Source organism: Poecile atricapillus, chromosome 33, assembly GCF_030490865.1.
Source record: "Poecile atricapillus isolate bPoeAtr1 chromosome 33, bPoeAtr1.hap1, whole genome shotgun sequence".
In the NCBI taxonomy this organism is placed as follows: Eukaryota; Metazoa; Chordata; class Aves; order Passeriformes; family Paridae; genus Poecile; species Poecile atricapillus.
Window position 1 is genome coordinate 3,439,177 of NC_081281.1, and position 17,487 is coordinate 3,456,663.

Consider the following 17,487-nt stretch of genomic DNA (forward strand, 5'->3'; position numbering starts at 1 on the left):
CAGCAGAAAATGGTTTATGCAAGAGCTGACTCAGAGTCAAATCTAGAGATTTCCATCCAAGCAACAGCACTAACTCAAAACCACTTGGAAAAAAATGCAGGGGGTCTCTAGTTATCTTTTTAGTCTTTGGGTTATACAAACAAAAGTAGTTTTCATTTTAATACTATGCCATAGCCCACCATATATGTATTATACCACTATTTCTAAGTTTCATCAATAACAGAAATAAAGGAAACTATATTAATAGAAAAAAAATTTCCAATCTTATACACATAACATTCATGTTAATATTTGCAAAAAGCCAACAATATAATATGTATCTATAACAAGACCCAGCTCACATCTGGAGCCAGCAGTGTCCTGTCAGCGCAGGGAAGCAGCCCAGCATCCTGCAGTGATGCTGACCAGCCATGCTTTCATTGGTGCTTCGTGTGAGGAACTCAGCTCCACAGCCACAGCCCCTGCTTCAACTCAGCTTGCAAAACTGTTTCTTGGAAAAACAAAAGCAATAAAAGTCAAAGGTGCTTTAATGATAAGAAATGCTGATGAACAAATCAAGGTGATTATGTAGTTTCAGTCACACCCGCCTTTGTGTTGAGCTCATTGTCTACTGTGGAATTGTTAGAAAACATTAAGTTCATTGTTCTATTTTTTGTGTCTTGTAAAACTCAGCTATTATCTCACTCACCTCTCTCAAGGATTAAGATTACAGCTGGGTGTTCTCCCCTTTCATTTTAGAAACGAATATAACTTGCAGAAGACATTCTTCTTTTATCTTGTCTTGCTAGATCTGTGTACAAACAGCTCGTATTGTCCTCAGCTGATTGATTTTGTTGAACAATTGTCAAAAGCAGAAATGAACAGATAAAATGTTCTTCAAATTTTAACTATTACCTGTGACACTCAAGTGAGGTTACCGTACTGTTCTTGCCTCATACAATAAAAAATGATTGTCCAAAAGTCCCCTGCAGAAAAGAGTAGTGGAAAGAGTAGTTTTTGGAAAATGGCATCCTCTCTAGAAATTCATACACAGAAAGTGGGAGTCTGTTTTCATGAACTGTATTCTGGGGGTGCTTGACATCCTTTTCATTTGTAAAAAGCAAACAAAAAGAATGGGGATAGTTTTGAACCAATCTTCATTGTGTTATTTGTTCTTCAGTAGCATTTCACACAGAGTGTGAAAGTGCAGATTAAGTAATTCTGATGATGAGTGAACAAGAAACAGTTTCCCACATGTAAATCAGATTTGCCTTTTAAATGGTTTACTTCTTCCAACTTGTTATTTAGCAGCATGTCAGTACTGTAAAAAATACTAAAAATTAGTTGACATTAATTGTGCTTTGCTTGAGCAAAACCGTTTCCTTTTTAAGAAATGTTATTCAAAGAAATGTCCTTTAAGTCTCTAAAATCAAAAAGTTAATTTTGTTATGCCTAAACAGGCTTTCTTTAAGGTTATTGAAATTGTTAGGAATGTAGTGAAAAAATGGTAAACAAAACTGGCTTTACAGCTGAAAATTTCCTTAAGAGATCTAGACGCAGTTCTGCCTGGTTCCATACACAGTACTATTTTATACAAAAAAAGCAAACCTATCCTGTCTCAAAGATTTAATTGATCAAGTATCTGAGAAGACACTGAGCAAAAATGCAGTTAGGGTTTGGTTCTTTTTGACACATAAGCTCATTTTTGTATGATTGAAATTGCTTTGGTGATTTTTATTCTACACTGTAATGCTTAGTGGGCTTATGGACCACCCACAAAAATAACAATTTGAAGTGAAGGTTTTGGCTATGGAAAGCTCTGCTTTGTAATACCATGCAAGAGCCCTTGAAAGTATTTTTTTAGGCAAAAAAGAAGTTTTGCTTGCTCTGTGATTATAATAGAGATGGTCTAAACCTCATGTGATTAGCAACAAAAATTCTGGTCAAGTCTGCTAATCTTTTCCTGTAAAATACTAACTTCTTCTATTAAGATAAATGGCAATACATTATTTTATAGATGTATTTTCTCATTAATTTAAGACACTGTCAGGTTTGCGGTGCAGGATATTATGTTCTAAATTCTCAAGTTAATACCACCAAATAGTTACTGTTATTTCTGATGTTCATTACTCTCTAGTGATTTCTCAATATTTTGCTGCTTTCCTTAGCATTATTGCTGGTTGTGAGGCACTCAATTTGTTACCAGTATTAGCTTCTTAATGAAAGTCTCTTCAGGTAGATTTTAATCTGGATATTTGAAGATGCCAGAAAAAGGATGAAGTTAAGGTAAATTTTCATGGGAGCTTGGGACATTTTACATATTGTCTTTTAAATTTTCAATTTTCTTTTAATTTAGAAACAAATTTGGATGAAGCTGGATTGATACATTGTCATGCCTACAATTTTTTTTCCAAGTCTTGTGAAAGAGAACTTGATTTGATGACCTTATTGAAAGTTAATTACTGCTAGTAGATTATTGAGGAACCACAATAAAATAAGCAAGGAGGTCTATAACTCTCTCTAAAATACTGGTTTTGATGTAGGTGAAGACAACTTTGGACTATTCTGAAAACATAGAGAAGAGCAAGAAATTTTGCTTTTCATTAAAGAGAATGCTAATTTCTCTTCTTACAAATGTGGATATTTGAGATTCATTTCTATATTCTGATGACATATGACTAATAGGAAACATCTTATCTTAGCACTGGTTTACATAATCTTTGAAACACTCTGCATTTTAATATTTTTGAGGGTGATATAATTGACACATGGAAGTAGCAGCCAGCCATAGATCAAAACCAAAACAAGGACACCACGTTAGCTTCTGTTGTTGGTTTTCATTTTTTGGTAAAGTTACAATAATTAGAAGGCTGGAGAAAGAAAGAATGTGAAACTACTGAATAAAACATTTCAGACAACAGACATGGAATATCATTGTTTCAACCAAACATTTGAATTTCAAATTTCAAAGCAATTATCTGAAGTTTAATTTAAAATTCTAATTTAATTTCAAGTTACTGTGTCCATGAACATGCTTTTAATTGAAATGTATACTGGGATCTAAAAATAAGTAATTTTCCACTTTTCAATTCACTTTATAAAACAACAGTTGATGCATTTTACAGTAATACAGAAGTACAATCAGTAAATCAAAGTATCAGAATTTGAGTTTTGCAACTTTTCCAAGTGGCAAACCTCTCAAATAGCCTGTTAGTCAGTCCAGGATGACACAATTCTTGGACCTATATACACTGTTATTCACTTCAGCACCTTCACAAAATTTAGAGACCTGTTTTGCTGCGTTCCACAGCTGCAGGATCTAGTCCAGGGAGGTTATGGATTCTGGTGACCAACATGGGACTCAATGAGACGGGTCTCTGCTTGGTTAATGTCAGGAAACCATTTATTCAACACAGGAACAAATTCATCTTAAATCCAGAGACAGAGAATACAGACCAGAGACAGGGTGGGGGTTTTATGGAACAGAGCTAGGCTGGAGTTTAAGATCGAGGTCTAATAGGGACAGAGCAAGGGAGAAATCCAGGGGCACAAAACACATCACAACACCCTGGGCTGCCACCCCACCAGGGGTCTGCAGGTGGGGCAACTCGTCCTGGGCTCACAAGGCACATCTCCTGAAGCAGAGGGTGGAATTGACTTTTCCTGGAATTGGCTTTAAAGCCACACGTCTCACTTTAACACTGCTTATCCAAAAACAAATCTTCCCCCCCCCACATAATTTTATATCCAAATCATGGAGCCTTTATGTCTTTTGATTGTCAGTGAGGTTTTCCTTAACACCTATTGGTGTGTTTATCCATTTGTCCATTGTCAGTTAGAGTGGCTTTATTAAAGGTTTCAAATACATACTGCAGTTTCAAATGCTTCTGATTACAGAATCTTCAAGATTACAAGAGGGTTTTACAAAATATGCTTTATTACAATTCCCAGATTAGTGACAGGGGAAGAATTTTTTAAAAATAATTTAATAGTGCCACCTCTAGATATCAGAGAGTACAGAGTCATAAATTTTTAGTACCTTTGTTATGAATTATGTTTGTTCATTAACTGGGATTAACTGGGATGATGTTCGTCAGTTAATCAGGATGTGGTTAGTTGGTTTTTTTTTCTTTGCTCTCTTTTCCTTCGCAAGCTAATGTGGAAAGCTTTTCGCAAGTTGTGGTCGGGGTTGTTTTCGTACAGACTAGGTGTGGGACTTTCCCGGAAGAAGAACAGAAGTGAAGCAAGATGTTCCAACAACAACCCCGAAGCATGCGCAAAAGGCTCGTAAACATCTTAAAAAGACTGGCTGGAACCTCAGTATGCGCGGCAGTTGGCGGGACGGAGAACCCCCTGTCGCCCAGCGCTGCATTGCCTCCTTGTTTTGCTGCTATGATTAATAAAATTTGTTAATTAGCTGCTAATTTGACTCTTATTAATCAATATAATCAATAACAATTGGTGCCGTGACTCGGATGGGAATATTGGTGAGCTATTGAGGTTTGGGGAGGCGCCCCGCTGTAACCTGCGGCCCCAGCTTCGGTTGCTTGCCCTACTTCCACCGACGAACCCAAATTAAAACAGGGAGGCAAGGAAGGACCGGTCGACCCCTTAAATTTTGTGCACAAAAGTCCGGACGAAGACGCGGAACGTGGACGCGTAAGTGCCTGCCTGTTTGGCAGGGGTTTCCGTTCGGTCGGGGTCGGGTTCCCGGAGTGTGGCGATTGTGGTTTGTGTGTCTGAGAGGGGAACTGGCAGCCGGATTCCCCAAGCAAGTGCGGACCCTCAGTAGTGCATTTCCCATTGTCCGCGAGGACGTGGGTCACGAACCAGGGGAAGCGAGTGAAGCGAGTGAAGCGCACACACGATTGAGAGAAGGCACTCCGGAAGATGGGACAAGGGAGAAGCAAGCCCCTTTCACCCATGAAGTGTTCTCCAGTACCCAGGGACTCCCCATTGGGATTTATGTTGGAGATGTGGAAGTATTATCCTGGGACTGGGAATAAAGATAAGGCCAAGATGATTTATTATTGTGTAAAAGTGTGGGGAGGAAAACAAATTGATGAGGCAGTATGGTGGCCAAAGTTCGGTTCTACTGAGGATTGGATGCAACAAAAATTAAATATTTGGGTAAATACTAAAACCCCATTCAATCAAGAGGAGAGTGAGTATGCAGCAGTCTGGGTTACACGCCCAGGAGGACCGGGAGTCTCAATTTTTAAATTATCAGAAATAGACCCAGAAAGTAAAAAACAAAAACCCCGACAGGAAGAGGATCTTCCTGTAAGACCCCCACCGTATGTCCCACCGCAACCGATGGCCCCCCCACCGCCACAGGCGGAGCCGGAGTTAAATAATCAGGGAGATCGGGGTCTGCAAGAAAGACTAAATGAGCAGGAAGGAAGCCAAGATCACGGACCCAGAACTAGGAGCCGTGCGCGGCAACAAAACTTGTTTCCGTTAAGAGAAGTGCCCATGGGAGGTCCTAATCCACAGATGGGATTTATTTCCGTACCTCTCAGTTCGGGGGATGTGAGATTTTAAAAAGGAAATGGGAAAGATTTTAGAAGATCCTCTGGGGGTCGCTGAGCGAGTGGATCAATTTTTAGGACCCAATATTTATACTTGGGATGAACTGCAGTCCATCTTAAATATACTGTTTACCACTGAAGAGAAGAATATGATTAGGACTGCAGGGATGCGCATTTGGGACGCTCAACATGCACAAGGACCCCAGGCAGACATAAAATGGCCCCTACAAAGGCCTCAATGGGACCACCAGAACGGAGATCATAGGACACATATGCAGGATTTGCGCACTATAATTATTCAGGGAATTAGGGAAGCGGTTCCTAGGGGCCAGAATATCAATAGGGCCTTTAATGAGAGGCAAAAGAAGGAGGAATCTCCCAATGAGTGGCTGGAAAGATTGCGTAAAAACTTGCAAATGTATTCTGGTTTGGATCCAGACACTCAGTTAGGTCAGGCTTTATTAAAGACCCAGTTTGTTGCTAAGGCCTGGGACAACATACGTAAGAAATTAGAGAAAATTGAAAACTGGCAAGACAGAGGATTAGATGAACTTCTTAGAGAGGCGCAGAAAGTTTATGTCAGGAGGGAGGATGAGAGTCATAAGAGACAAGTTAGGATGATGGTTGCGGCAGTCAGGGAAAGTAGAGAATTGGATAAACAGGAAAGACGGCCATCTCGGGGGAAGCCCCCAAATCGGGAGGGAAATAAACGAGTGGAAGAAAGAAGAGAGGAAAGGAATTGTTTTTATTGTGGGAGGAAGGGACATCTTAAAAGAAATTGTAGGATTAAGTTGCAGGATGAAAAAATGTTCAAGGAAGATTAGGGATGTCAGGGGCTCTCTTTGTATTTGTTGGAGACCCAGAAACATCGTGAGCCCTTGATAAAGCTAAAAGTGGGTCCCCACCGCGAAGAAATAGAATTTTTGGTAGACTCGGGGGCTGAGAGATCTACCGTACAAAAATTGCCCTCTGGATGTAAACTATCCAGAGAGACAGCCCTGGTTGTAGGAGCTAAGGGAGAACCCTTTAAAGTTGGAATTGTTAAAGATGTAGAGGTAGAAACTAAATTTAAGATGGGGTTAGGGAATCTTTTAGTAGTAGCTGAAGCAGAGTTTAATTTATTAGGTCGGGATTTAATAATTGAATTAGGAATAAACTTGGAAGTGGAGAATAAAGAAATAAAAATAAAGCTTTGTCCCCTTAGAGTAGAGGATGAAGAGATGATTAACCCTGAGGTTTGGTATACCCCGGAGACTGTAGGGCGACTAGAGATACCCCCTTTTACGGTAAAAATTAAAAACCCGGAACTTCCAATTAAAATCAAACAATACCCTATTTCACTAGAAGGAAGGAAGGGATTAAAACCAGAAATAGAGAGACTTATAAATCAAGGACTATTAGAACCTTGCATGTCCCCATTTAATACTCCCATCTTGCCGGTAAAGAAGCCTAACGGGACGTATCGATTAGTACACGATTTGCGGGAAATAAATAAAAGAACTATTTCTCGGTTTCCCGTAGTGGCCAATCCCTATACGTTGCTAACTAAATTAGGCCCTGAAAATCTATGGTATAGTGTGATTGATTTAAAGGATGCATTTTGGGCCTGTCCCTTAGATGAAACATGCAGAGATTACTTTGCATTTGAATGGGAGGATCCTGATACTGGGAGAAAACAACAACTGAGGTGGACGGTTTTACCTCAGGGCTTTACTGAGTCCCCCAATTTATTTGGACAAGCACTAGAACACATTTTGCAGGAATACAAGCCTGCTTCAGGTATTACTCTTATTCAATATGTAGATGACTTATTGATTGCGGGGAAAGAGGAAGAACAGGTCAGAAGAGAAAGTATCAAACTCCTTAATTTCTTAGGATTAAAAGGTCTCAAAGTATCAAAAATCAAACTACAATTTGTAGAAGAAGAAGTACGATATTTAGGACATTACATCAACAAAGGAGAAAAGAAAATAGACCCCGAACGCATAAAAGGAATCTTGTCATTACCACCTCCTAAAAATAAAAGGCAAATTAGACAAATCCTAGGCCTAATGGGATATTGTCGGCAATGGATCGAAAACTACAGTAGTAAAGTTAAATTTTTATATCATAAATTGACTCTCGGGGGTTTAATTACTTGGACTCAGCAAGATGAGGAGAACCTTCAGGCATTACGAGAAGATCTGATAAACGCCCCAGTTTTAAGTCTGCCGGATCTGAATCGGCCTTTTTATTTATTTATAAATGTGAGTGATGGCACAGCATATGGGGTCCTGACCCAAGAATGGGCTGGGAAGAAAAAGCCGGTAGGCTATTTGTCAAAGTTATTAGATCCCGTAAGCAGAGGATGGCTTACCTGTTTGCAAGTGATCGTAGGATGTGCCTTATTAGTAGAAGAGGCCAGAAAAATCACCTTTAATAGCTGCATAAAAGTGTTGTCCCCTCATAATATCCGGGGTGTGTTGCAGCAGAAAGCTGAGAAATGGATATCAGACTCCCGTCTACTTAAATATGAGGGAATTTTATTGGAAGCTCCGAATTTAACTTTAGAAACAACGAGCCTCCAAAACCCTGCCCAATTTTTATATGGAGGGTCTGAAGAGTCAGAACTAACACATAATTGTCTTCAGACCATTGAAGAACAGACAAAGATTAGACCCGACCTGGAAGAAGAAGAATTAGACGATGGGGAGAGAATCTTCGTAGATGGTTCTTCCAGAGTGATTGAAGGGAAAAGAAAATCAGGATACGCAGTTATAGATGGGAAGACATTGGAGAATCTAGAATCAGGACCATTGAACAGTTCTTGGTCAGCACAAGCTTGTGAACTATATGCTGTCCTACGAGCTCTAAAGAGATTAAAGGGAAAGGTTGGGACAATTTACACGGACTCTAAATATAGTTATGTGGTAATACATACTTTCGGAAAAATCTGGGAAGAAAGGGGATTAATCAACTCACAAGGGAAAGATTTGATTCATCAGGAGTTAATAAAAGCAGTTTTAGTTGCTTTGCGAGGACCTGTAAAGCTAGCTGTAGTACACCTAAAAGGACACCAGAAGGGGGTAGATTACAAAACAAGGGGAAATAATGCGGCAGATCAGGAAGCTAAACAGGCAGCATTACGAGAACTAGTGTTAAAGGAAAAGGGAATGGGGCCCTCAGTACCCGAATTGAAAATTTTTGTACTCACCCCAAAAGAGGAACAGAAACTTGCTCAAATGGGGTGCACTAAAAATAAAGAAGGGAACTGGCATTTACCTGATGGAAGAAAAGTGTTACCAAAGTCAATAGCTTTTCAGATTCTAGACAATCTACATAAACAGACACATTGGGGTAGCCAAGCCCTAATAGACCATTTTGCGGCTAAATATATGTGTATAGGACTACATGATCTGGCAAAATATATTACTCAGGGATGCCCCACATGCCTAAAAGTTAATAGAGCTGTACGGAGACAAATGCCAATGGGGGGAAGACCCTTAGCAGTGAGACCATTTTCTAAAGTTCAAATCGATTTTACAGAACTCCCCAAAGTAGGGAGGTATAAATATATTCTAGTCATTGTAGACCATCTTACACATTTCGTAGAAGCCTTCCCAACCACCAGGGCCACCGCACAGACAGTAACAAAGGTTTTATTAGAACATATAATCCCCAGATATGGAATAACCGAAGTTATTGATTCGGATCAAGGACCACATTTTACATCTAAAATCATAAAGAATCTGGTGGAAGCCCTGGGAATAAGATGGGAAGAACACACTCTGTGGCATCCACAAAGTTCAGGTCTAGTAGAACGAATGAATGGAGAACTTAAGAAACAATTAACAAAATTAATGCTTGAGACTAAACTCTCATGGATTAAATGTATTCCTTTAGCATTGTTGAATATTAGAGCCCAACCCAGAGCTGACATAGGAATATCTCCCTTTGAAATGTTATATGGAATGCCCTATGATGCAGGAATCCCTATGAACCACCCGGGAATCTCAGATAAAATTACTCACACATATATTCATAAACTGATGCAGTATCGCCAGGAACTTTGGAGAAAAGGGCAACTAACCCAGAGACCTCCTCTTGATATTACATTACATCAGGTCAAGCCAGGGGATTGGGTTCTCATAAAAACGTGGAAAGAGACCACTCTACAACCTCGCTGGGAAGGACCGTACCTGGTGCTTTTGACCACCAACACAGCCATCCGAACTGCTGAGAAGGGATGGACTCATGCCAGCCGTATTAAAGGACCAGTGAGCAATAGAGAGTGGATGGTCACTAGTCCTGCGGGAGACTTGAAGGTTAAATTGTGTTGGAGTCTGAGATACAGACTGTGTGCCCTTGCTTTTAATATTTAGTTCCAAGATTCAAAGAAACACTGAATTTCATATAATATGAAATTCATGTGCATGTTTTCATGGTGATACATGAAAACAAATGTTAAAGTTAGATAGGAAATGTGTAAATGTGTAGATTAGAAAGTTTCTTAAATCACTGGGTGAAAAAGTAGTTTAGAGAACAGGAGACAAGATGGAGGATTTAGGGTGTTGTCTCTTGTCCTTCTTCTTCCTTCTTCATGTTCTTCTCCTAGGGGTTTTTGGGTAGTAGTAAGTGATTGGGTAGAAAATGTCACAGTGCAGCACACAGGTGTTGGGTCATTGGGTCACTAAGAAAAATAGCTTAGTTGGCATCTGTTAATTGGGTAAATGGACATATAAAAGACCTTGAAGAAGATCTTTGTTGGCCATTTTACCCCTTTTCTATCATAGTGCACATAGCTCCTTGTACCCTGTAATGCTGATAAGAAAAAATAAACAACTGAGACCGAACGAGAGAAAAAACCGCCTCCCTCTCATCAATCTTCAGTTCAAAGGGAAAAAGAACCCAAATCTAAAAGTCCCCTAAACAGACAAATGGCTCCCAAACTTGGGGCTCTTTGAACTGAAGGCTCCAGTAAAAAAAAAGAAAAAAAAAGAGAGAAGAAGAGAAGACAGCGAAAAGCTGGAAAAAAGGAGAAGACAGCAGAAAGCTGGAAAACTCCCTGGAAAGGGGAAAAAGAAGATCTCAGTAATCCCGGTGCTGGTGAGAGCGGACAAGCCAAGCCAGACGTCTGTGAGCTGTGGAACGGATCACGGATAGAGGAGCTGAGACAAAGCTGACCCTGAGGTCAGGTAAGCCATCAAAAGGGAGCAAAAATATGAGAAACATGTCCAAACCTGAGGGGGAGGTTTTGGCTACCTTGGAAGCTATGGTAAAGGAGCACCCGCTCTCTGTATCCACGGATGAGTTTAAAAGCCTTATATCCTGGGTACGAGTAGAATTCCCTAATGTGAATTCAGAGAATATTTTTACCCCAAGCCTGTGGGAGAAGATAAACGTAACAGTATATGAAAAAACCACTCTTAGAGACGAGGTAGCAGCTGAACTTCTAACAGCTTCTGCAGTGACTTATGAAGTCATCGCCTGTAAATGGGAGTCTGAAACTCAGGCAAAGGACACTATGGGTCCAGAAAAACAGAAGGGTTTGTTTCAGCCAGATGCGGAATGCTTATTACCGCACGCTGTAAAGTCTGTATTAGACTTCCTGAAATCTACCTCAGGAATGTCTAAGCCTGTTGAAAGCCCAGAGAAACAACTATACAGAGACGAGGAGGCGATTCAAAAATGCGGGCAGAATTTGCAAAAAGGGGTCTTAGAGCTTTCGCAAGAGTGTCTGGGTTCTCCTGAAGCTGTTCCAGCAGCCGGTATGCTGGTGCCGGCAGAAGAGGGAGGGGAAACTTCCTTGGCCGCCTGCGTGCCGGCAGCCGAGTCCCTTTCCGGCCCTAGGGGGGTGGAGGGGACAGCCCTGTCCCCCCTGGGAGGGTACGGCGGGGTTCGGCCCGACCCAGAGCGGTCCGGGACCTCCACGGGCACGGCGGTCCCTGCGCCCCGCCTGCCAGGGGTGGGCTTGGAGCCACAGCTGTCAGTCAGCGTGACGTCAGCAGTGACGCAACCACAGCCGGAGCTCTATACCCCGCCTGCGGCACCGCCCCCAGGCCAGCCCTCATCAGGGGCGCCCGTGACATCACAGGGAGGCGTGGTCCCGTCCCTTCGTGCCCAGCCCGGAGCCGGGGCACAGGCGGGTGGGGGAACCGAGCCTCGGCCTGCACCAAGCGCTGCGGCGGCACTTTTAAAATTGAATCCGCTTTACAATACAGCTGCGGCAGAGCAACAACATCTTGAAAAAACAACAGCTTCACCACCGCAGATAGTTTCACTGGACACCACACAAAGCCAAGAGTCTTTTGAGCATAGCCGTGGTAATGCACAGTTCTTTCACTCTACAAATCCTCCCACAGACATGGATACAGGGTTACAGGACATATCAGTACAAAGTCCAGCATCTCTAGAATGGTTTCAGAAAAATAGCCGAAAGGCAAAAATCAAAAGCATTGTAAGATGCATTACTGGCTTATCTGCAAATTATAGCAGTCACAAGCTTCAGAAAGAAGCCCTTATTGAAGTGCCTTCAAAAATAGATTTAAAAGTTTAAAAATGTTGCATAATAGAATGCATATGGATGTTGTATTTCTAATGATATCTGTTGATTTTGTTTTTACAGAATAACATAGAAAATGATATTTATGCATCCCAAGAAATTTAAAAGATTTTTCTTCAGTTTTAGTATTCTCAATACATGAAAGCCTTGAAAATGTTATCTTCTCTATATATCTACTGATAATGTAATATTGTATGATATAGAGTGATCAAGTATTATTACTGTAGTTACAGTTAATTTCTGCAAGATGCATTTCTTTAAAATTAAGTTGAAAAATCATATGATTAATCCTACAGAAAAAGGATTTAATGACAGGTTTCTTTCATTTTTAACCTTTCATTTGAATAAGTGTATTGTAGATTTAGTTCAATACAGTTTTCAGTAATCTCAAAGTTATATTAACCATATATTACCCATTTGCTTGGTATTTTTTTTTACAGTTTTAATAAAGAAATTTTAATGTGAGTCCTTTTGTTATAAAAAAAAAAAAACAAACAAAAAAACCCAAAAAAACCAACAAACAAACAAAAAAAACCACCAAAACCAAACCTGTATAACAGCATATATACCAATTTAGATTTTAGTTAAAAAGTTAAACTTAATGTTTCTGAAAAGTACTACAAAAGCTGAATCGCAAATTACCAAATCTGTGGTGTTGTATTTTTTCTCTAGTAAAACTGCACTCTAAAAATCCTAACAAATTTAAGCATATACCAAGCAAATTCTTGTTACAAATGGTATTTTTAATAACATGTGCAGTTATTATGAGTTATTCTCAAAACCAGATAGCATAGAATGGTGATAAATTTGTTGCATCCCTATAATCTCTATAGTGAATCAATATTCCTGTTATATTGTGTTCAAAGAAGTGTATACCAAACTTTTAATTGCCTTTTTTTTTTATAATAACAGAGTAAGATTAAGTTGTATTTTCATCTAATATAGATTGTGTTAATAAGATTAATCAAAGTTAAATTTCACTATGTTTAAGTTTGAGTGTTTTTTACTTAAGTTATAACTTTAGTATTTTTTAATTTTAAGTTTTGTTACTTCCTTTTATCATAATTAACTTTTAACAGGTTTAAATTTAAATTGCTTCATGTCTTATTGAAGACATTTGTTTAAACTGCATAGTTATTTTCCTATAAAGATAAAGATAATTACAAATATTTTCAATTTATTATCTTGATTTCCTCAGACACTCACTGATGACATATTCATTCTATAATGTAAATTTATAGATTTCTATGATGAGCATTATCTATGGAGTGTCATTGTGTTTGCAGCCGGCTTTGTGCATATTTTAATATATCTTTGTGTAATTACCTTTTAGACACGTGTCATTTGAGATTTTTTTGTTTTCTCACTACAGATGCATCTTGGTAAATAAGTTATGCAGCTGCTCTATACAGAGTTTTTTGTCTTGGTTTTTACTCTTTTCCTTGTTTAAAAAGATTTGCATTTGCCTAATCCAATGTATCTTTATTATTTTAGTTTCCAAAATTCTAAGAAGATGTGTCATGGTTGAAAGTCAAGGGTTATGAAAGAAACTTCAGATTGAATTGACTACTGAATGGTTTGATTGGTCGATTGCCTAAGACATCTGATCATTGTTTTATACAAATGCCTTTTAAAAGTTTGCTGTGTTTTAAGCATCTTATAGCTGCTATTTTTAAACCCCTTGCTTTGAAAATGACTTAAGAGACATCTTTCCAGATGAAGCCTAAGGCTCTGGCCAAGCTTTGACTTTACCTGGATGGAGAATTTAACAATAAACCCAGAAGTTTTCTGCATCAAAACAATATTCAAGTCAATTTGACTTGGCAATTAGTGAATTAATATAGCAGCTGGATTTTACAGTGAGCTTGGAAAATTGTTATCCGGACATGATTTTCCAATCTTCCACTGATTTATCAGCTGTGGCAGACTCTGGGATGAGAGTATATATTTAGTACATTCAGCAATTCATAGATTATTTAGATAAGTTTAATATCTCATAATATTAATTATGCATCTTCTTAATAAGTTTTTAATTTCTGTAAAAGTGTTATTTCCTATGTGTATACATGTGCAAGTGTTTTACTTTGATGGTTTTTCATTTTCATAACAAAAAAAAACCAAATACCTTACTTAATTATATAAAGAAAAAGAGGGGGACCAAGGCTATGCCTCGGAAGTATAAAAACCTTATATATCTTAAATTTTTGGGAAAAAGCGTAAAGATCTTACATCTATTGCAAACAATTCTTGAACAGTCCTTTTTAGACAAGTCTTTTACAAAGCCAATTCCATCAATTACCAGGTATTGTTCTAACAAGTACTCAAGCAAAGTTAAGAGAGAATTCTTTGCGTCTAGTCAAAGGTTCAGAAACAAGATTAAAAAATTAATTTCAATTAATAATTTGGAGGAAAGTCTATGTTTGTGTATTTACAGGTTCAAAGCAAAAGTAACTTCCTAGAGAAGAACGTGGAAACTCATCAGCTGCAGAGACAAGCAGACAGCCCAAAGAGCAGAAGAGCGAGCACGCCGATGTGAACTGTATCAAGACCACAGTTGACAGCAGAACAGCTTGGATCCCACATGCAAGAACAATGGACTTTGGATTTCAAGTGAAAAAGTGGGAAAATTAATATTGTAAAGCCTCATTTGTTAAAACAAGAGTGAAGGAAAAAATAACCCTTCTTGAAAAGTAATCCAAAGAAAGATTTAGGTTGATTTTTTTTAATTTTTTTTTTAAAAAAGAGAGGGGCAGATGTTGGAGTCTGAGATACAGACTGTGTGCCCTTGCTTTTAATATTTAGTTCCAAGATTCAAAGAAACACTGAATTTCATATAATATGAAATTCATGTGCATGTTTTCATGGTGATACATGAAAACAAATGTTAAAGTTAGATAGGAAATGTGTAAATGTGTAGATTAGAAAGTTTCTTAAATCACTGGGTGAAAAAGTAGTTTAGAGAACAGGAGACAAGATGGAGGATTTAGGGTGTTGTCTCTTGTCCTTCTTCTTCCTTCTTCATGTTCTTCTCCTAGGGGTTTTTGGGTAGTAGTAAGGGATTGGGTAGAAAATGTCACAGTGCAGCACACAGGTGTTGGGTCATTGGGTCACTAAGAAAAATAGCTTAGTTGGCATCTGTTAATTGGGTAAATGGACATATAAAAGACCTTGAAGAAGATCTTTGTTGGCCATTTTACCCCTTTTCTATCATAGTGCACATAGCTCCTTGTACCCTGTAATGCTGATAAGAAAAAATAAACAACTGAGACCGAACGAGAGAAAAAACCGCCTCCCTCTCATCAATCTTCAGTTCAAAGGGAAAAAGAACCCAAATCTAAAAGTCCCCTAAACAGACAAAATTGTCCAAGAGACCACGGCAATAATAAGGGACATTAAAATTTCAGAGTTTAATGAACAAGAGCAACCAAAATAGAACTTTTGTAATTAAACACCTGTCTAAGGCACTTAAATTTAATGAGCAAGGAAACATTTATAACAAAGATGTGGGTGTAATATGCACCGATATTAGTTGTGGGGGAAATTGCTATCCATTTGTTTGTTTTATTTGTTTAGTTTGTAAGGAAAAGTGGTGGACCCATTGCAGAAACGGACATCCCCCTCGAGGAGTGTGCCGGCCGTGCTGGACATTCCAGCGAGAATTAACTGATTGGGTATTAGCTCAAAGAGTCAAAACAGGAGACCTAGAAAAACGGTCGGCCGAGTGGTGGAATATATTTACAAAGGGGGTAAATCCGGACCTATACTGTTATCACCCGAACGAGCCTCGACCCTTTGTGGCCCGACTAGTGGCAGGACTGTGTCGCCGAAGGGTGGCATCAGTGAACTGCAAAGCCCCGGAGGTGAAGAATTGTAATTGGCAGTCTTATAGACTGAGGCTCACACAGACAGGGAGACAGTTCCCTCCTGAAGAATTCTCTTGCTGCCGAGAAGATGGTTTACCCCGTAGCTCGAAGCAACCGAGTCGACGGGCGAGGCAGAGGGGAAGTAAACAGTGGAGGGAATTCTCCAGTTGTCAATGGGATCACAATATTATGGTCCAGGAGATGCCCCAAGAGTGGGAATAACTTCTCTAAGAGGTGGGATCCCCATTACTGGAATGGGAAAGCCATGGGTCTTTTGTTATCCTGGATATTGTTTTGGAATCTATTGGGAGTTTATGGGAATGATAGAGTTACGCATGAACCCTTTGAGTGGTCCCTAATTAGGGAAGAAGAGCAGAGAGTAATTCAATCGGTAATCAGTTCAGGGGCGCCCACTTTCGAATGCCGGCTTTTTGAGTTACTTTCAATAGATCAGCCAAGTCAGTTTCTTGAGTTAGTTGCAAAAGGTCCACCAAGACGACCAATCTATATATGCCCAGCTTCGAATCCTGGGAAAGGATATTGCAATTATCCCGGAGAATTCTATTGTGGATATTGGCGTTGTGAGACCCTGGCATTAGGATTTACACCCGGAGGGGGCCCAGATCCATATATTTCTGTAAAGTGGCTACCCTGCACGGAGGAGGGCATTTGTGATAGGTTAGGAATTACAGTGAAATCTCAAACATTGGCAGACCTCGGTTGGTTTATTGGGAAGACATGGGGAATACGAGTGTGGGAACCTGGAAAAGATCGAGGAGGACACTTTCTTATAAAGAAAGAAAGGATTCCTCATAATTTACCAGAGGCAATAGGACCCAATGAACCCTTGAAAAACATAATCGAAGGAGAAACCGAGAAGAGAAAGCCTGCATCTAGCGGTAATACCACCTATAGTATATCTAAAGAAAAAGATATCATGATGCTACCCACAGAACATTCACCCCCTGAAGCATATGATACTTTTTGGAAGATTATGCAAGCTAGCTTTAATGTTTTAAATCAAACCCATCCTGAATTAACTAAAGAATGCTGGCTATGTTATGACATTCGTCCTCCATTTTATGAAGCAATAGGGTCAGTAGCTAATATAAGAAGGAGGAACGGAACTAATCCCAGAGAGTGTTTATGGAATCGGGAAAAAGGAACCCCGGGGATTACAATAACGCAAGTTACCGGACAGGGGTTATGTATAGGAGCTATCCCTCCAGAGCAAAAGTACTTGTGTAATAAAACTATAAAAATACAGAAGAAGGAGGTCGCTAATTGGTTAGTGCCAGCTTATAATAATAAATGGATATGCTCCAAGTTAGGGGTAACACCATGCTTGTCCACCACAGTATTCGATGAAAAATCTGAATACTGTATACAAGTAATCATTGTCCCTCGAATTATATACCATCCCAAAGAATATGTACTAGACCATCACGAGACAGAAAAACATCATTTAGTAAAAAGAGAACCATTTACAGCACTTACGATTGCATTACTGTTAACAATAGGAGGAGCTGGAGCAGGAACAGGTATAGCTTCTCTAGTATCCCAAGGAGCTGGA

General features: G+C 39.4%; 1 long non-coding RNA gene across 1 annotated transcript; it reads left to right on the plus strand.

Annotated features, from left to right (window-relative positions):
* The first annotated feature begins 4,322 nt into the window (after positions 1 to 4,322).
* Positions 4,323 to 15,748, plus strand: LOC131590336 (uncharacterized). The gene is made up of 3 exons (XR_009280070.1): positions 4,323 to 4,638; positions 9,614 to 9,814; positions 15,405 to 15,748. It is a non-coding gene; the product is annotated as an uncharacterized LOC131590336 (long non-coding RNA).
* Positions 15,749 to 17,487: the final 1,739 nt, after the last annotated feature.